The sequence below is a fragment of the Akebia trifoliata genome, chromosome 9 (assembly GCF_017979445.1).
Source record: "Akebia trifoliata isolate Shusen 1 chromosome 9, ASM1797944v1, whole genome shotgun sequence".
NCBI lineage: Eukaryota > Viridiplantae > Streptophyta > Magnoliopsida > Ranunculales > Lardizabalaceae > Akebia > Akebia trifoliata.
Window position 1 is genome coordinate 25,736,919 of NC_141383.1, and position 20,266 is coordinate 25,757,184.

The window sequence follows — 20,266 nt, forward strand, 5'->3', positions numbered from 1 at the left end:
ATTTTTAAAGCAGGCTCATGTCCAATTTGTTTATAAATTCTTATTCCTCAAAAACAAGATATTTTGAAAAACAAAATTCACGTCACTTCTGATTGTAGTGAAAAAGTTATTTTGGATTAAGAGTTGTCTTCTTCACTGTCTAGAATGAGAGGGAAAGCTTGAAAAATAATGAACTTTGACCTCCTTGTCCTTTGGTTGGCTGAATAGAAGAAAAACAGAACTGTAGTTGATATTTTTGGAGACAGCAACCATAGGATTAGACTGGGTACCTTGAAAAGGGCTACCTGCTTTTTGAAAAAAGAATATCAGAAAAATGATAAAGCGTGAAAAAGGTTGAAAAGAAAAGCAGAAAGATGTGAAGGTTAGAACTGAAAAAGTGCAAATTGTAAAAAGAGTCCAATGGGACCAAAATAGTTCAGTAGGGTGAAAGCCGTCAATGGTAAAAACGTGAGTACACTGGAATATCACAGATAAAGCCCCTTAGAGGTATTAAAGTGAACATCCATACTTCTCACAATCCCAGACAGGAGGCTTAGTTTCGAGTTAGAATTTAGGCAGACCCATACATTTTAGTAGTTAAGAAGGGAAACCTTGTTCCGAAAAATTTATGTTACAATCAGAAAAATTTGTGCACACACTCAAGATATTTCTGAAAATGAGGAATAAAAATAATTTTTACTCAAATAGACCTTTGACTGGATTTTGAAAATTGATGTGATGGCACTATATGCAATAATTTTGAAGTTGTTATCTTTCAAAATGTTAGAATTTTGTGGGTATATTCACTGCAAACCCTCACGAGTCAAACTCGTCCACTAGAGGTAACCTAGGAGTTTAAGGGCTTACTGCATAAGCTAAATGCAGTCGAGAACCTCACGAAAGAGGAGTTGTTTACATTTAAGTTTTGCTCGGGACTAGCAAAATTGAGGTTTGGGGGTGTGATAAGGTCCTAATTATTCAATTTTGGGACCACAATTGCACTAAGATTACCATTACATAAATGTTAGTTCATTTAAATAATTGCAAAATTATTTTATTTATCCAAATTAATAGAGCTAATGATATATTAGTGTTAATTGTAGCGCACGTGGAAGCTAACAAATCGCGAAACAATTACGGTTACAATACACGAGCCGAAAGGAAGCATCCAGAAAAATCTCGATCGATTTGGGCGCCACGTCACCGCGCCACGGCTAGACATGACCGCGCCGCGGTCATCTCGAGGAATTTGCCCTCGAGATTTTCACAGAAGCTTCTAGAAGCTTCGGTGGTTGTAACTAAATGGGTAGTTTGAAGCGAATCATCCGAAAAGTTAACCCGATTGCCCGAATACGAACATTATAAATTTGAGGGTTGATTTTAGAGAATGGTCCTGCTCCTTGCTCTCTTCTTCTCTAAGTTTTGATTTCTCCTCTTTGTAATTCTCTGCAATTTTCCTTTGAGTGAGATCTTGAGTGTAGTGAGAACATCAAGAGGAACCACTGATTGTTTATGTAATTGTGGGAAGAGCTATAAAAGGAGAATTTCGGATCGATCATCGTCTTCATCTTCTTCACCCATATTCTTTGCTTTTTATTAATTGTTGCAATTATGAATCTTGCAATGAGTGGCTAGAATCTCCTTAGAGAGTTCAATAATGCCAGAGCAAGTCCATCCATTTAATGTAGTTTCAAATTCATTATTCTTGCTTATCTTGTTAAATATTCTGTAAATTCTTCTTTGATTAGATCCCTTAGCTTATATTTCTGATTCAACTTTGATAGCCATTACTTAGATAAGTTCAAGAATGGCTATGCTCTATGAAGAATGAGAATATAGATTAAGCAATCTCAATCAGATTAGGATTTACATGAATAACTTCTAGTTACTTTCGTTGATTAAACGGCTCCACTTTCCGATCCATGAGCAATGACTTGCTACATGGATTGAGTTAGATTCAGAATTAATCTGCATTGTGGATGGTTTGCAAAGGCTACATTAACTCTCTAATCCTTCTCTCTTAGAATTTCAATTTTTATTTTCTGTTTAGATTTCAATTTAGTTTCTACTACAACTTTGTTTTGTTTTTAAAACTAATCTGTTTTCCAATTCTGTTTTGGCATTTTTATCCGAATGAATCCGTGAATCCTCATTGTCCCTGTGGAACGAATTCGACTTACCCAAAGTCCATTTCTTAATCTTAATCTCTGCATCTCTATTGCAAGTTTTACAACCGATCACTTATTTTATTTAATAATTACTACTTAAGAAATTGACATCATAATAAAAAAATCCATACATAATCGAAATAAATAACTATCTAAGATGATCATATTTGGGCTTCGTTGACTTTTTTAATAGAAATCTAGCCACAAATCATATCAAGGACAATAAAAAGAAAATAGAAATAAAAGACTAGTAGGTTAGGGAAGAGAAAAATATATATCTTTATTAATTTTGACTTGAATTTGGTAGATTAATCCTTCTATTTAGAAAGCTTCTATAGAAACTAACCTAAAAACTATAAACTAATAAAAGAGAGAGAGTTGGAAGATTAATCTTATTCTTATTTTTTTCTATCCCCTTTCGATCTCTTATCTGGCCTTTTATTTATAGAGATCAGATTAGGGTTTATCTTGAATTCGGATTACTTCTGTGTTTTAAAAAAAACTAATTTGTTTCGATATGAATCATGTTGCCTAACTAATGTACAAATCTCGAGAAAAAACTTTTCGACATCACCACACCACCCAAGGGTTCATGGGGCTGTAGTACTTGTGGGCCCAATTGACTTAAATGTTGGTCTGCAACTTTGTCTTAGGTCCTGGATTGCAATGCACATCTTCATTCATCCTGGTTTATCCTTTTAACTCTCACAATTTTGACTTGTTACATGTAAATAATCATAATTAGTCCGAAATACATAATTTATTTAAAAACAATTATAATTATGGATTATCAATGTATTTTGTCTATTTAGGGGATTTTATTTTCAACATTAAATTCTCTCTAAATAGAGCCCTCAAATCAACTTTCTAAGCCCTGATCAAAAGGACTTCCTATCACATTACGTTAAACACTGTGCTAACATGGAGGTGAGTATAGAACCAAGGATGATTTTCATTGAAATACAAAAAAGCATCTATGGTTCTGTGTATACCATGATGCCAGCTCAGTGTCGAACGCAGTGTCTTAAACAATTACTCTATCATTGTTAAATTTATAAAAATTATTTTCCCACAATCATTTTTTCAAGGAATTCATGTTTCTTGAAAATCAATTCCAGGATGAATGTTTTGGTGGTCCAACAAAAGATTATAACCATAAAAGATGATGTCTTCCTATGCCGCCAACCTCACTTGAGCCCTATAAAGAGTTTCCTCATCATGTTCTGTCCATGTTTCAAAGAGGAAAAAAAAATGTCTTCTACACTTAAAGGGTTAGAACAACATCTTCCCTCACTGGATCTTCTTTCTCTCTCACTATTTCTTTTCTTGGTTTTCCTTCTTATATTCAAATTATTCTCTAGAGCTGGTACTAGAAAACTAAAACTGCCACCTTCACCTTTCAAGCTCCCTATCATAGGGAACCTACATCAACTAGGAACCCTTCCTCATCGGAATCTTGGATCACTTTCTCAAAAACATGGTCCTCTAATGATCATTCACCTTTGTATATCCCCAACTCTTGTGGTATCATCCGGTAATGCAGCTCGTGAGATTATGAAAACCCATGATCTTGTCTTCTCTAGTAGGCCAAGCGTGAACTTTGCCAAGCGACTTTTATACAATAAGGACATTGCTTTTGCGCCTTATGGTGAGTACTGGAGACAGATGCGCATGATTTGTATACTACAGCTTCTTAATACCAAAAGGGTGCGATCATTTCGATCAATAAGAGAAGAAGAGACTGCATTAATGATCGAAAAGATGCGTGGATCGACTTTTGTGAATTTGAGTGAAACATTGTTTTCCTTCACCAATGATTTAATTTGTAGGGTTGCATTGGGAAGGAAGTGCTGTGAGAAGGATATTGGGAAGACGTTGAAGGAGTTTGTGTATTTGCTTGGTGTTTCGATGTGGGAGACTTCATGCCATGGCTTGCTTGGGTGAACAATTTTAATGGTCTAAATGCAAGGGTGGAGAAGTGCTTTAGAGAATTGGATTGTTTTCTTGAAGGAGTAATTGAAGAACATGTTCGAAGTAGGATGAGAAATGGCGGCGGCGGTGGTGGTCAGAATGGTTGTGAAGGTGTGGAGGACTTTGTGGACGTAATGCTTGCAATTGAGAAGGATACCTCACTTGCTATTCCAATTGAGAGAGAGAGTATCAAAGCTCCCCAATCTGGTCCATTCCGATCGGTCTAATAAATCTGCTAACCAAATCTGGTCCATTTCATCCTTAATCTGAAACCGATCTGATCCGAATACGTGATGTATTTTCAAATTATCAATATTCAAATTTTTTAAAAAAAAATCCACTTTTCAACTATACATACAGAGGGAAATCTAAAAGACTAAAATATGTTATCTATATGTATTTGTATGAAATTATGAATAATAAAAAAATATTCGGATTTTTCAGAGTGGATTGGGGTACATCCAAAATCTATCCAAAATCGTATCAGATCTCAGATTTCAATCCAAATCCAATTTTTCATTCTTTTTCGGATTAGATCGATTCAGACATTAGGTATATTTCAAAACATTTCCAGCCCAACCTGTGATGATCAAATAGTCGGTCCCTAAACAAAACCTAATTGAATCCACTTAGTTTTGTTTACTCAGCAGATAAAGTCATGCGGGATTGACGTCAAGATTGTACGGCATATCACACTTTCTTGTTGTGAACCATAGATGTTTTTCACTCGTATCTCGATGAAAAGCATCTATGGTTCCTAGACACTTTCACGTTAGGAAAGTGCAATCTAAGGTACACCCTTCAGGTCACTTCAGCATTATTCCAGCGGATATTTTCAAAATATAGAAGTCATCTTAGATCTTGAATGAGACGACTCTTATCAATTTTATTTGTTTTTGGAAAAACTATAAAATTTGATGACATAACTCACGAGTCGAGTTTATGACTCAACTTGGAAAATTTCCGAGATCACTTGGACAAATTTCTGAGTTGCAACAATTTGGTTCAAACGAGTTTAAGCACCAAGTCATCTCGAAATTAAATTGAGTTAAATCAACTTATCTGAGTTTTGAAACAGAGCTTACCAGGATAACAGCTTTGATACTCTCTCCCTCAATTGGAATAGCAACTGAGGTATCCTTCTCAATTGCAAGCATAACGTCCACAAAGTCCTCCACACCTTCACAACCATTCTGACCACCACCGCTGCAGCCATTTCTCATCCTACTTCGAACATGTTCTTCAATTACTCCTTCAAGAAAACAATCCAATTCTCTAAAGCACTTCTCCACCCTTGCATTTAGACCATTAAAATTGTTCACCCAAGCAAGCCATGGTATGAAGTTTCCCACATCAAAAACACCAAGCAAATACACAAACTCTTTCAACGTCTTCCCAATATCCTTCTCACAGCACTTCCTTCCCAGTGCAACCCTACAAATTAAATCATTGGTGAAGGAAAACAATGTTTCACTCAAATTCACAAAAGTCGATCCACGCATCTTTTCGATCATTAATGCAGTCTCTTCTTCTCTTATTGATCGAAATGATCGCACCCTTTTGGTATTAAGAAGCTGTAGTATACAAATCATGCGCATCTGTCTCCAGTACTCACCATAAGGCGCAAAAGCAATGTCCTTATTGTATAAAAGTCGCTTGGCAAAGTTCACGCTTGGCCTACTAGAGAAGACAAGATCATGGGTTTTCATGATCTCACGAGCTGCATTAGCGGATGATACCACAAGAGTTGGGGATTGACAAAGGTGAATGATCATTAGAGGACCATGTTTTTGAGAAAGTGATCTAAGATTCCGATGAGGAAGGGTTCCTAGTTGATGTAGGTTCCCTATGATAGGGAGCTTGAAAGGTGAAGGTGGCAGTTTTAGTTTTCTAGTACCAGCTCTAGAGAATAATTTGAATATAAGAAGGAAAACCAAGAAAAGAAATAGTGAGAGAGAAAGAAGATCCAGTGAGGGAAGATGTTGTTCTAACCCTTTAAGTGTAGAAGACATTTTTTTTTCCTCTTTGAAACATGGAGAGAACATAATGAGGAAACTCTTTATAGGGCTCAAGTGGGTTGGCGGGATAGGAAGACATAATCTTTTGTGGTTCTAATCCTTTGTTGGACCACCAAAACATTCATCCTAGAATTGATTTTCAAGAAATATGAATTCCTTGAAAAAATGATTGTGGGAAAATAATTTTTATAAATTTAACAATGATAGAGTGATTGTTTAAGACACTGCGTTCGACACTGAGCTGGCATCATGGTATACACAGAACCATAGATGCTTTTTTGTATTTCAACGAAAATCATCCTTGGTTCTATACACACCTCCATGTTAGCATAGTGTTTAACGTAATGTCACAGGAAGTCCTTTTGATCAGGGCTTAGAAAGTTGATTTGAGGGCTCTATTTAGAGAGAATTTAATGTTGAAAATAAAATCCCCTAAATAGACAAAATACATTGATAATCCATAAATATTATTGTTTTTAAATAAATTATGTATTTCAGACTAATTATGATTATTTACATGTAATAAGTCAAAATTGTGAGAGTTAAAAGGATAAACCAGGATGAATGAAGATGTGCATTGCAATCCAGGACCTAAGACAAAGTTGCAGACCTACATTTAAGTCAATTGGGCCCACAAGTACTACAGTCCCATGAACCCTTGGGTGGTGTGGTGATGTCGAAAAGTTTTTTCTCGAGATTTGTACATTAGTAAGGCAGCATGATTCATATCGAAACAAATTAGGTTTTTTTAAAACACAAAAGTAATCCGAATTCAAGATAAATCCTAATCTGATCTCTATAAATAAAAGGCCAGATAAGAGATCGAAAGGGGAGAGAAAAAAATAAGGATAAGAATAATCTTCCAACTCTCTCTCTTTTATTAGTTTATAGTTTTTAGGTTAGTTTCTATAGAAGCATTCTAAATAGAAGGATTAATCTACCAGATTCAAGTCAAAATTAATAAAGATATTTTTTTTTTCTCTTCCCTAATCTACTAGTCTTTTATTTCTATTTTCTTTTTATTGTCCTTGATATGATTTGTGGCTAGATTTCTATTAGAAAAGTCAACGAAGCCCAAACATGATCATCTTAGATAGTTATTTATTTCGATTATGGATGGATTTTTTATTATGATGTCAATTTCTTAAGTAGTAATTATTAAATAAAATAAGTAATCACATGAATTTGATAGTTTACACTTAGATAAGATCAAGTAAAATTATACTTAATTAGAGATTAAATATTTTATCTTTAATTTCGTATTATTAAATATTATCATAAAATTTTGGGATTAATATTTGGATGAATAGATTTCATCTTCTGATTCAATAACAATAACTTTGTTAATTGGATTGAGATAATAAGAAATAAATAACTTGATAAGGTGAATTATTTTGGTGGATTCGACTAATCTAGTTTTTTCATTGTAAATCACATTCTATTTTATTTTAGATTAGTTTTAATTTAATTTTTTTGAATACTTTGAACCTAATTAACTATTTTAAGTCAAAAGAAATTGTTGGATCCAATCGATCCTTTTTTTGTGAAGGTTTTATATATTTTGTTATGTTATTTTTATTGGTAATCTACACAACGAGCACCTTTTAATATTATTCAATTTTTTTTAGGTTTATGATTTGACTCGTGATAATCTGACGCTATTTTTTTCGGATGCCCCTGTATATTCCCATCATAGAACCAGAGATCCTTTTACTCAAGATACACAAGAAAAATACTTACAATTCTATAACTACCATGTCAAGGATCGTTAGGGGGCATTTGAAAAAAGAACATCAAATTATCATTAGTCTTATGATTTCTCTCTGTCAAATAGTGTACGATCACCTTGTGATCAATGTTTTTCCATTTTCAATTACTATGGTTAGTGTATTTATTGACTCCATCAAGATAAGATTTTACATTAACCATATGACTTAAATTACTTTTTGATATCACGAATCATGTCTATACAATATGAAAAATAATTTTATCCTTTATCTTGATACCTCTTTGTATGATTGTTGAATCCAATACCACTAAAAAGATTACATCAATTCTTTTATTCAATTAAAGAAAGATTAGATTGTACCTTTTGCCATTGATTTTGAGGATTGAATCAAGAACAATAATGATAGACCTGTAGTAGAAATCTCCCCTTTGGTCAACCTTGATCATCACACATTTTCTTCTCTCTCTTTAGTAGGATGGGTGTTACTACAAGCAAAAAGGTCTACATTCGATGCCAAGGTCCCTTGAATTTCCTTAGATTTAGCAAAACTTTTCAGAATTTGGCGTTGAATTTAACCATTTGTTTATGTAATAGTGTAGATGTAATTCTTTGCGTCCACCTCGTGCTCTCAGTCTAGATCAAGATCTCACACACAAATTGTATATATAATACAAAAAACATTTTAAAGAGAGAATACAAGAGTTTTTACAAGATTCGGCAAAGGTGTCTACATTCAAAGGTTCAAGGAGATATTCCACTATAATTCATAGTCCAATATTGCATGATTGTATTCACTATTTGGCTACCCATTTTCCATCTCCACTTTCCCCCAAAACTATCTTTTGCTATTATTTGTTTCCCTTTTACAATGACCTTTAATCCTTTAAATGGATTAAAAAAAAAACCTTCCACTTAAAAATGAAACATAATCCTAATTAGATTTCAATTGTCATTATCGACAATAAATTTTGCATATCTATTTTGAGATTCATGAAATAAGATCGTAATTGATTTTGATTAATTTTGATGAAAATGAGAATAAAAATCTCTATATTTTTCTCTTATTAACAATCAAGTACAAAAGCAAAGCTAGTGACATGTGCATAACTTTCTTCTCTCTGGGCTTCACGCGTGATCGGTTGAGAATGCGACTTTTGACATGTAAATGGTTAATTTTGATGCTTGATTTTTTGTAGATTTTCTTCTCCTTGAGCTTTACACTTTATCGATTGAGAATGATTTATTAACTTTCAAAGAAAAACTTTAGACTTGATCTTCTTTTTAATTAGAGTTTGAGTTTTTGAAGAACTTTGTTTTGTTTCTAAAGGTGGGCTTGAGAGCTTCTTCTTTAAAAGGAGAACTTCGATCTTTTTAGAGAAAGTGATCACCATCCTCCAAATGAAGGAGGCTCTGGTATTTATAGACTTAGGGTAAATTGATATTTTCAAATATACCTTCAAGTTATCCGAATTTTATATAATCAATTTAAATGGTATTTGAGTGTTGATCCAACCCATTTAAGTGTGGTTTGGACTTAACCATGAGCTAACCCATTTGTTAGGTGTATGGGCCAATAGTTAATACGGATCACTTGGATTTGTTTGATCATAGGTTTTATCTGGGAAAATCCAAACTCAATAAGGCTCATCCAAATCAATGGGCCGTAATTTAGATGTGTGGGCCCATTTTAGATTTAAAAGTTTTTCGTTAGTTTGGAAGGCAACGTGGCCCACTTGTATTTTGATGCCTACAATCATATCCATCCCTATTGAAATATAGTAATTATCAAAAAGAATTAAAAAACTTGTCATATTAAGATTCTTTCCTGATTTGATAGAATATATATATCTTGGGAAGTACGATGATTGATATGACGTGAACGATCCTGATGGGAGTGGATTCTATCCCTCGTAGTTAGTGATGGTGAAATAGATTTCTTGATCCTTCTAGAATATTGATGTCCAATGATCAATAATCTATAAAAATCTCTTAAAAAATTGACCCTTACGTAAAAGGAACCATCTCTTTTATTTATGAGAGTAAGAAGCCATATGATATTCCTCTATTAGAAAGTGAGTACAAAACTTTATTTTCAAGAAAATAAGAATTCTTTGAGAAAATAAATTTTGTACGAAAATCTTAAAAAGAGTTTGATTTTTAGTTTTAGGATTTTGAGGGAGTGCCACGCCATAAAAAAACTGGAGTTCAGCGGGTCCATTTTCAAAACCTTAGATCAGGTTTAATTTTTTTTTTTTTTTTTCAAATCTGATCTTCATCATGGTCCTCACATGCTTGAAGTGTTTGATTTTCCTTTTAACCTTTAATTTTGTAGTATTTAACATTCATTGGGAAATAGTACGACAGAGCAGTGTTTTAAAAATCGGATCAGGTCTACAGTTAGACTGGATCCGACTAGATTTTGTAGAATTATCGATCTGGTTCATTGAAAACAGTAATGTAGTTAAGAACCGTCAGATTTTTCGCAAAAATGGTTGATCAGATAGAACCGATGATATTTATAAAAATTTGTTCGTAAAATTGAATGTAAACTCTTTAACTTATTACAACTCAAACAACATATATGTTATTTTTTTAAAGTAAATCTACCTTTACTAACTTAGTAAGATTTGAAATCTTACTAAGAATCATTGAGCTCTGCTTGTGGCACCCAAAAACATAATCCAATGCCACAAGGATGTACATGACAAAATTCTATGAACTTTGAAAAAGAAAAAAAAAAAAAAACCTTTATTTTCTTTGTTAGAATTTTAATTTTAAGTTTGGGAGTTCGGTAACCGTCCAATTTGGTTATCCATTTGAGCCCAACAACCCATTGTAATATTTGAAACCTTACTCAGTTGGTAAGGGAAGTGTTCTTTTTTTACGGCATAAGTTGTGAGTTGTGGGTTTGTAACGATTCCTTTATAAATGATTTTTTATTTTGTTTTTAAGAAATTTTGTTATTAAATTATTAAACATATAAGATGCTGTAAATTATTGTTTTTTATTTTTTTTGTGTGTGTAGTGTTTTAAAGAAATCTTAAAACAAACTCAAAAAATTGATTTCTTTTAACATCAATCTGAATCATGTATTTTATTAGGTTCTTAGATCATAAATTACATATATTTTTTAGAATTTTTAACTAATGTAAAATTATGAATATTCGTATAAATTTACATTTTGAAATTAAAAAAAAATAATAATAATAATAGAAGATTTTCATATTTGTTTTATCTAAATATTTTGACTTATTGATGTTCTTCATGGATTTTATAAGTAATATTTGAAAAAATATTAAATTTATCATACATTAATTTTTTAGTTGGAAGTATTCTCAGAAGGTGAAGGAGATCCGATCCTTATCTGTAGCCTTTGCAACATGTGAGTTTGAATTTTTTAGCGAGTTTAAAAACATACTCTAATGATTTTTTTTTGTAATAGAGGCGGCTTCTAGTATTCCTCAAGACCTTCTTCGCATAGTGGTGGAAGATCTTATTTGTTCTTACACTCATTGGTAGTGTTTTTTGAGAGGGGTCCCATCAACCCCTGTTTATCAATAAAAAAAGTTAATTTTTTTTTTTTCAAATTATATATATAAAAATAGAAATCGATATGATCAAATTAAACCTCGGTTGGATCACAGTCCGATCAATTAAGAAATTTTTTTGTTGGATCTTCTGTTCAGTTTTAAAAATATTGCCCCCCCCCCCCCCTCCCCCCTCTCAAACAAAAAAAAATCAGATTCGCCTAATCCCGGAAAAAAAAAACTTTCGCTGATTATTTCTTCTTGACAAATCCACCTCTGGGGGATTTTCTCTGATTTTTTTACAAAAGTTGGATGACATTTTGCTACTATCCTTCATCCTTTCCTTTTTGATTTACAGTATTAACAATCGAAAAGATACGTATATAGAATTGCTGGAAGGCTTTTGTGAAACCACCCATTTATAGATTTTTCTCATCTAAATCTTTTTAGAAGTTCGATGGAATTATATACACTCAAGAGAAAGAAGTAACATCTAACGAGATTACAAGTCCGAGCCCAAATGACATCCAAAAGGTATTTTATGTTGGGGAAGATTTATGTGTTTTAGTAACCACCGGTTTTATAAATAGAGATCTCTAGGATTATAAAACATATAATAAAATAGTGATCATTCTTGTTTTGTCCCGTGGACCTAGGTACAATGCTGAATCATATAAATCCTTGTGTGCAATTTTGTCTCTTTGCTATTTCCAATTTTGACAAAAAAAATTAGACTTTTGAAATAAATAAATAAATAAATAAATTTTTCTTCGAGGTTAATTGGGTTATAACACATTTGGACACACTCAAATTTAGAAGCTTCAGATCTCTATTTCCATTACGCTAGCATATTTTAGCGGTGGAGTTAGTTTCCTAATCCTTTTAAGAGCTCTTAGCAATTCTGATCCACCTTTTTCTGTGTTATTATTTTTTTTTTTTAAATAATCCTGAATGACCTCAAGATTGTTCCTCACATCGCACATCCTTATGTGAAAATGTGTAGGAACCATAGATGTTTTCATCGAGATATGAGTCAAAAAGCATCTATGATTCCTACACACTTGCATGTCAAGATGTGTGATATGCGGTACCATCATGAAGTCACTCCAGCACGACTCTCTTTTGTTTTGATGGGTAAGTTTGATTTGAAACCACAACCTCAAGGTTTGCTTTAATATTGCAATATTTCAACTGACTGAGACATGGTTTTAAGCCCAAATATGGGTGGTAAGTAAATAATAACGAATGGCGTCCAATGATCAAATCCCAAAGAATAACTCTTTTGAAATATAAAAGTATATAAACCATGCTTCAATACTGCATACATCTAATAAACCAAACTTCATTACTTATTCAACATTAAAATTATGTTCCAATACTAATAAAAATACTAGAAGGTATCACCCTCTAAACCGAATATTTTTAAGGTTATATGTGATAATCAATGCTTTAGTAAGAGTGATGTGTAGTTGCAACAACAAGTGGAGATTTCATGTGGACTGCTAGACCTGAGCATTCAGCCATGTCAAAATCCACCGCGCTTACTCCCTCGGGCAAACTCCAGTTAAATTGGTATAGAAGATTAGCTAATGCAATTTCAGTGTTAGCAATTGCAAAAGGAATTCCAGGGCACCCTCTTCTTCCTGCCACCAATGGAATGAACTCGAAATCGTGTCCTAAGTAATCTATAGAGGTACTCAAGAACCTCTTCGGTTGAAACCCCTTGGGTTGTTCCCATGTTACAACATCCATTCTGATAGCCCAAGCATTGATGAAAACTCTAGTTTTGGCAGGAATGTCATACTCTTGTATTTTTACGTTTTGGATTGATTCTCGCGGAACTAGTAAAGGAACCGGAGGATGGAATCTTAGAGTCTCCTTGATCACCAATTGTAAGTGGTGCATCTTGGCCAGATCGTCCTCAGTGATGTATGGCTTTGTACCAATTATCTCCCTTATCTCCTCTTGTACTTCCTTCATAATCTTTGGGTGTCTCATAAGTTCTGCCATCGCCCATTCGAGGATTGTATGTGATGTATCAGTTCCAGCAGCAAACATATCCTACAAAAGTAAATAAAAATAAGAAAGTTTAAAATTTAACTACACATTCATTGATAGATACTGTGAAACATTAGGGGTTGGGCAGAACAAATAGTTTTCCCTGAAAATGTTAATTCATTATGCATTAGGATCTGTATCATTATGCAAGAAACGAGGTGGGAAAATGATTTGGCATACATTTTAGGAAAGAAAATTAATTTTTCCAGAGAACAATATTTTCTCTTTAAGGCGGGGAAAATATATATAATCTGATCTGACCATATGCCCAAATGATATTCATGTGGATTTACCACACCACAAGTCTAACAACTCACTCTCTTCCTATATATGTGCAATCATACACCTATGCATGATTTCCTTGAAAATCCATTTTTTCAAGAATAATTTCATTGAGAAATTAAATTTTTTGGTGTCAATCATAACATCTCTCAACGAATATAGTTCCCTATTAGATTTGCAGAATTTGCATTCTTGAGAATTCGACTTTGAGAAGTGGTCTATGGACTCTTACTCCTAAAAGTTGATGATAGAAGAGTAACCAACTCCAACTCCAATGAAAACAAAAACAAAATGATCTCAACTGCTACTAAAAAAAAAAAAAAAACCTTTAGACATCACCTTCTTTTAAATAAACATTAGTTTTTAAATTTGAAGTGCATTTTTCAGGGGTGGAGGGATCGTGTGACAAAGTATGGGAATTTAAACATCGGTTTATGTTTGATCTTTAAACATTGGTTTTGGAAAAATCGGTGTCTAAAAGTCACCTTTTACATTCACTTTTTCATATGAGGAATAGACATCACCCCTATATACAATACTTTTTCTTATAGACATAATTTAAAAATGATGCCTAAAGTCTTTTTTCTAGGATGTATCAATAGTGCTACTTGATCCCCAAACTTTTTTTTTTTTATAATTCCCATCACATGGGTATCCCTTCTCTATAGTAAAAATCCCTCTTGAACCCCTTAATATGAGTGCACTAAAAAAAAAAAATTTTTCTAGTTTCAATTCTTTTGAAAGCTTAAATTAGAGTAGCACGACTTTGCCTTCTTTAATTTGAAAGTTGCACTCTTTTTACAGTTTAAATCTTCCTTTTTGTTTCTTGAGATTGGTGCAATAAAAATAGACGGAGAGGTGCAACTGGTAGGAATTTTTAAAAAGTTAAAAAATCAACTAACGTCTTGTGATCATCAAGTAGTCTATCCCTGTACAAAACCTAATTGAATCAACTTAGGCTATGTTTGGTAATACTTCTGAAGTCTGAAGTCTTGATATATCTGAAGTCTAAAAATTGAAATCAGACTTCAGAAGTTTCATCCAGCACCCCCCTCATAGTTGTTTCAAAACTTTTGAATTTTGATTATGAAATCTGAAACTTGAAACAAAACAAATAGAAATAAAACTTTTGAAGTCTGAATTTAAAAGGTGGACCACCTCCATTCAAACTTCAGAAGAGCTACCAAACACACACTTTGTTTTATTTACTAGACATATATTTTCAAAATATTGAAGTCATCTTAGATCTTGAATGAGTCTATGTGATGGACAAGTAACATTCAATATCTTGCCGTGTTGTCTCCTAGAGTAATGGGATGACTATTTTAGTCTATTTTATTTGTTTTTGGAAAAAACTATAAAATTTCATCGCATAACTCATGAGTCAAACTTATGATTCAACTTGGTGCATTTCCGAGATGACTAGGAAAAATTTCTGACTTGAAAAAGTTTGGTTAAATGTCAAACGAGTTTCAGCACTGAGTCATCTCGAAAATCAATTGAGTTAAATCAACTTATCCAAATTTTGGGTAGACTCAACGCGTTTTAAAACATAGCTTACTAGGATAAAAGCTTTGATACCCTCTCTCAATGGGAATATCAATTGAGCTCCTTCTCAAAAGCAAGCATAACGTCCACAAAGTCTTCCACACCTTCACAACCATTCTGTCAACCAACACCTCCGCCATTTCTCTTCCTAGTTTGAACATGTTCTTCAATAACTCCTTACAGAAAACAATCCAATTCTCTAAAGTTCTTCTCCACCCTTGCATTCAGACAATTCTCTAAAATCACTGTGAAGGGCCGTTAAAAACTATACCAATCGTTGCTGCTCTTTACGAGCAATATGGGCACCACATGCCTTTAATTTTATCAATTCTGTAAGAGCCAATTGATGTCTACGATCTATAATAGCATAATAAAACTCCTGAATACTCATGTTCTTCTGCTGAAGAGCTCGTATATCATTCTCCAATTGATATTGCTTTGCAAAATTTGACTGAGTAAATAACCTTTACAAATGATCCCAAACCCCCTTTGTTGTCTCATACTTCCCCAACTGTGTACCAATGGAATGCTTAACAGAATTGTTAATCCAAATAATAATTTTTGCATTGTTTGCTTCCCAAGCATCTATCAAATCAACAAAACCCACATCGGTATCCCTAAGTTTCACAGAAGTTCCACTAACATATCAGCACATCTTTTTAACCCTTAAGAAAATTTCTCATCACGTAATTCCAATACGAATAATTCTTTCCATCCAACCGCACACTCACAGATTGAAGCGAATCGTCTCTTTTAGTAGTCACAATTAAAAAAAAAAAAAACAAAGATAAGTAGATCGAAAAAGAAAGGAAAACGAAAAATCAGATTGCAGAAATTAAATGAAAACCCTATTGAAATCATCCCTTTTCTATAAATAAATAAAAAAATAACCAAAAACTCTGTGTGAGATTAAGCCTCGTTCCATGAAAGTTCTGATACCATGTTAAACAATCCAGAGAAACAAAGAAGAAGAGGAGGCTACTGCTGTTTCATTAATTATACGTAATGCAATTGAATACAAAAAGATAATATAACCTAAATACAAAGAGACTATATATAGGCTAAATCAAAATACTCCTCGCTTACTCCCTCTAGTAAACTCCAGTTAAATTGGAATAGAAGATTAGCTAATGCAATTTCAGCACTAGCAATTGAAAAGTGCATTCTTCTTGCCCCAAATGGAATGAACTCAAAATCCTGTCCTAAGTAATCTATAGAGGTACTCAAGAATCTCTTCGGTTGAAACTCCTCGGGTTGTTCCCATGTTATGGGGTCCATTCCGATAGCCCAAGCATTGATGAAAACTCTAGTTTTGGCAGGAATGTCATACTCTTGTAGTTTTTACATTTTGGATTGATTATCGCGGAACTAGTAAAGGTGCCGGAGGATGTAATCTTAAAGTCTCCTTGATCACCAATTGTAAGTAGTGCATCTTGGCTAGATCTTCCTCGGTGATATTTGGTTTTGTACCAATTATCTCCCTTATCTCCTCTTGTACTTCTTTCATAATCTTTGGGTGTCTCATAAGTTCCGCCATAGCCCATTCTAGGAGTGTATGTGATGTATCAGTTCCAGCAGCAAACATATCCTGCAAGATTAGATAAAAATAAAAATTTGAGTAGAAACTACATATTCAGATAAGAACATTGCTAAACATTAGGGTCTATATGATTGGGAAAATGATTTTGCATATCATTTAGAACAATGAATTAATTGTTCCAGAGATCAATATTTTTTCTTTAAGGTGGGGAAATATTATCTGTTATGCAACCTAACGCACAAATGATGTTCATGTGGAATTACCACACCTGTAAGTCTAAAAACTCGCTCTCTCTCGATATTTTCCTATGTGCCATCAAACACCTAGGCATATTTTCCTTGAAAACCCATTTTTCGAAAATAATCTATATTGAGAAGAAGTTTCTTGTAATCAATATTAATCACAACATCTCTCAACGGGTATATTGCGTTATTTGATTTGTAGAATTTGTACTCTTAAATTTTTTTTTCTAATTCAAGTCGATTCCTACATGTGTACCTCTCTTCGGTAAAAATCCCCAGACTTGAAGCCTTTAATATGATTGCACCAAAAAAAAAAAGCAGTTAAATTCTTTTGAAAGCTTAAATTAGTGTAACACGACTTTACTTTTTATAATTCAGAAGTTGCATTCTTTTAAAAGTTTAAATCTTTTTTTTTTTTTAATTTCTCGAGATTAGTTAAATTAAAACAGATAGAGAGGGGCAATTGGTAAGAATTTTTAAAAGGTTTATATTATTTTAAGGTTGGGTTGCAATTGATGTCTTGTGATTAGGGGTTGCAATGGATTGATTCGGTACCGGATCAGTACCACTCTAATACCGATTTGAAAAAAAATATTAATCTTGTCCCCAATCTGATCCATTCCGATTGGTCTAATAAATCTGCTAACCAAATCTGGTCTATTTCATCCTTAATCTGAAACCGATCTGATCCGAATACATGATGTATTTTCAAATTATCAATATTCAAATTTTTTTTAAAAAAATCCACTTTTCAACTATACATACAAAGGGAAATCTAAAAGACTAAAATATGTTATCTATATGTATTTGTATGAAATTATGAATAATAAAAAAATATTCGGATTTTTCAGAGTGGATTGGGGTACATCCGAAATCTATCCAAAATCGTATCAGATCTTAGATTTCAATCCAAATCCAATTTTTCATTCTTTTTCGGATTAGATCGATTCAGACATTAGGTATATTTCAAAACATTTCCAGCCCAACCTGTGATGATCAAATAGTCGGTCCCTATACAAAACCTAATTGAATCCACTTAGTTTCGTTTACTCAGCAGATAAAGTCATGCTGGATTGACATCAAGATTGTACCTCATATCACACTTTCTTGTTGTGAACCATAGATGTTTTTCACTCGTATCTCGATGAAAAGCATCTATGGTTTCTAGACACTTCCACTTTAGGAAAGTGCAATCTAAGGTACACCCTTCAGGTCACTTCAGCATTATTCCAGCGGATATTTTCAAAATATAGAAGTCATCTTAGATCTTGAATGAGACGACTCTTATCAATTTTATTTGTTTTTGGAAAAACTATAAAATTTGATGACATAACTCACGAGTCGAGTTTATGACTCAACTTGGAAAATTTCCGAGATCACTTGGACAAATTTCTGAGTTGCAACAATTTGGTTCAAACGAGTTTAAGCACCGAGTCATCTCCAAATTAAATTGAGTTAAATCAACTTATCTGAGTTTTGAAACAGAGCTTACCAGGATAACAGCTTTGATACTCTCTCTCTCAATTGGAATAGCAAGTGAGGTATCCTTCTCAATTGCAAGCATTACGTCCACAAAGTCCTCCACACCTTCACAACCATTCTGACCACCTCCGCCGCCGCCATTTCTCATCCTACTTCGAACATGTTCTTCAATTACTCCTTCAAGAAAACAATCCAATTCTCTAAAGCACTTCTCCACCCTTGCATTTAGACCATTAAAATTGTTCACCCAAGCAAGCCATGGTATGAAGTCTCCCACATCGAAACACCAAGCAAATACACAAACTCCTTCAACGTCTTCCCAATATCCTTCTCACAGCACTTCCTTCCCAATGCAACCCTACAAATTAAATCATTGGTGAAGGAAAACAATGTTTCACTCAAATTCACAAAAGTCGATCCATGCATCTTTTCGATCATTAATGCCGTCTCTTCTTCTCTTATTGATCGAAATGATCGCACCCTTTTGGTATTAAGAAGCTGTAGTATACAAATCATGCGCATCTGTCTCCAGTACTCACCATAAGGCGCAAAAGCAATGTCCTTATTGTATAAAAGTCGCTTGGCAAAGTTCACGCTTGGCCTACTAGAGAAGACAAGATCATGGGTTTTCATAATCTCACGAGCTGCATTAGCGGATGATACCACAAGAGTTGGGGATTGACAAAGGTGAATGATCATTAGAGGACCATGTTTTTGAGAAAGTGATCCAAGATTCCGATGAGGAAGGGTTCCTAGTTGATGTAGGTTCCCTATGATAGGAAGCTTGAAAGGTGAAGGTGGCAGTTTTAGTTTTCTAGTACCAGCTCTAGAGAATAATTTGAATATAAGAAGGAAAACCAAGAAAAGAAATAGTGAGAGAGAAAGAAGATCCAGTGAGGGAAGATGTTGTTCTAACCCTTTAAGTGTAGAAGACATTTTTTTTCCTCTTTGAAACATGGACAGAACATGATGAGGAAACTCTTTATAGGGCTCAAGTGAGGTTGGCGGCATAGGAAGACATCATCTTTTATGGTTATAATCTTTGTTGGACCACCAAAACATTCATCCTGGAATTGATTTTCAAGAAATATGAATTCCTTGAAAAAATGATTGTGGGAAAATAATTTTTATAAATTTAACAATGATAGAGTGATTGTTTAAGACACTGCGTTCGACACTGAGCTGGCATCATGGTATACACAGAACCATAGATGTTTTTTTGTATTTCAATGAAAATCATCCTTGGTTCTATACTCACCTCCATGTTAGCACAGTGTTTAACGTAATGTGATAGGAAGTCCTTTTGATCAGGGCTTAGAAAGTTGATTTGAGGGCTCTATTTAGAGAGAATTTAATGTTGAAAAAAAAATCCCCTAAATAGACAAAATACAATGCTAATCCATAATTATTATTGTTTTTAAATAAATTATGTATTTCGGACTAATTATGATTATTTACATGTAACAAGTCAAAATTGTGAGAGTTAAAAGGATAAACCAGGATGAATGAAGATGTGCATTGCAATCCAGGACCTAAGACAAAGTTGCAGACCAACATTTAAGTCAATTGGGCCCACAAGTACTACAGCCCCATGAACCCTTGGGTGGTGTGGTGATGTCGAAAAGTTTTTTCTCGAGATTTGTACATTAGTGAGGCAGCATGATTCATATCGAAACAAATTATGTTTTTTTAAAACACAGAAGTAATCCGAATTCAAGATAA

General features: G+C 33.5%; 3 pseudogenes; 1 reads left to right on the plus strand and 2 right to left on the minus strand.

The window, feature by feature from the left end:
- Positions 1 to 3,266: 3,266 nt before the first annotated feature.
- Positions 3,267 to 20,266, plus strand: part of LOC147395025 (cytochrome P450 71AP13 pseudogene) — a 46,826-nt pseudogene continuing 29,826 nt past the window's right edge.
- Positions 5,177 to 6,130, minus strand: LOC147395026 (cytochrome P450 736A117 pseudogene; annotated as a pseudogene).
- On the minus strand, positions 12,842 to 19,480 carry LOC147395027 (cytochrome P450 736A117 pseudogene; annotated as a pseudogene).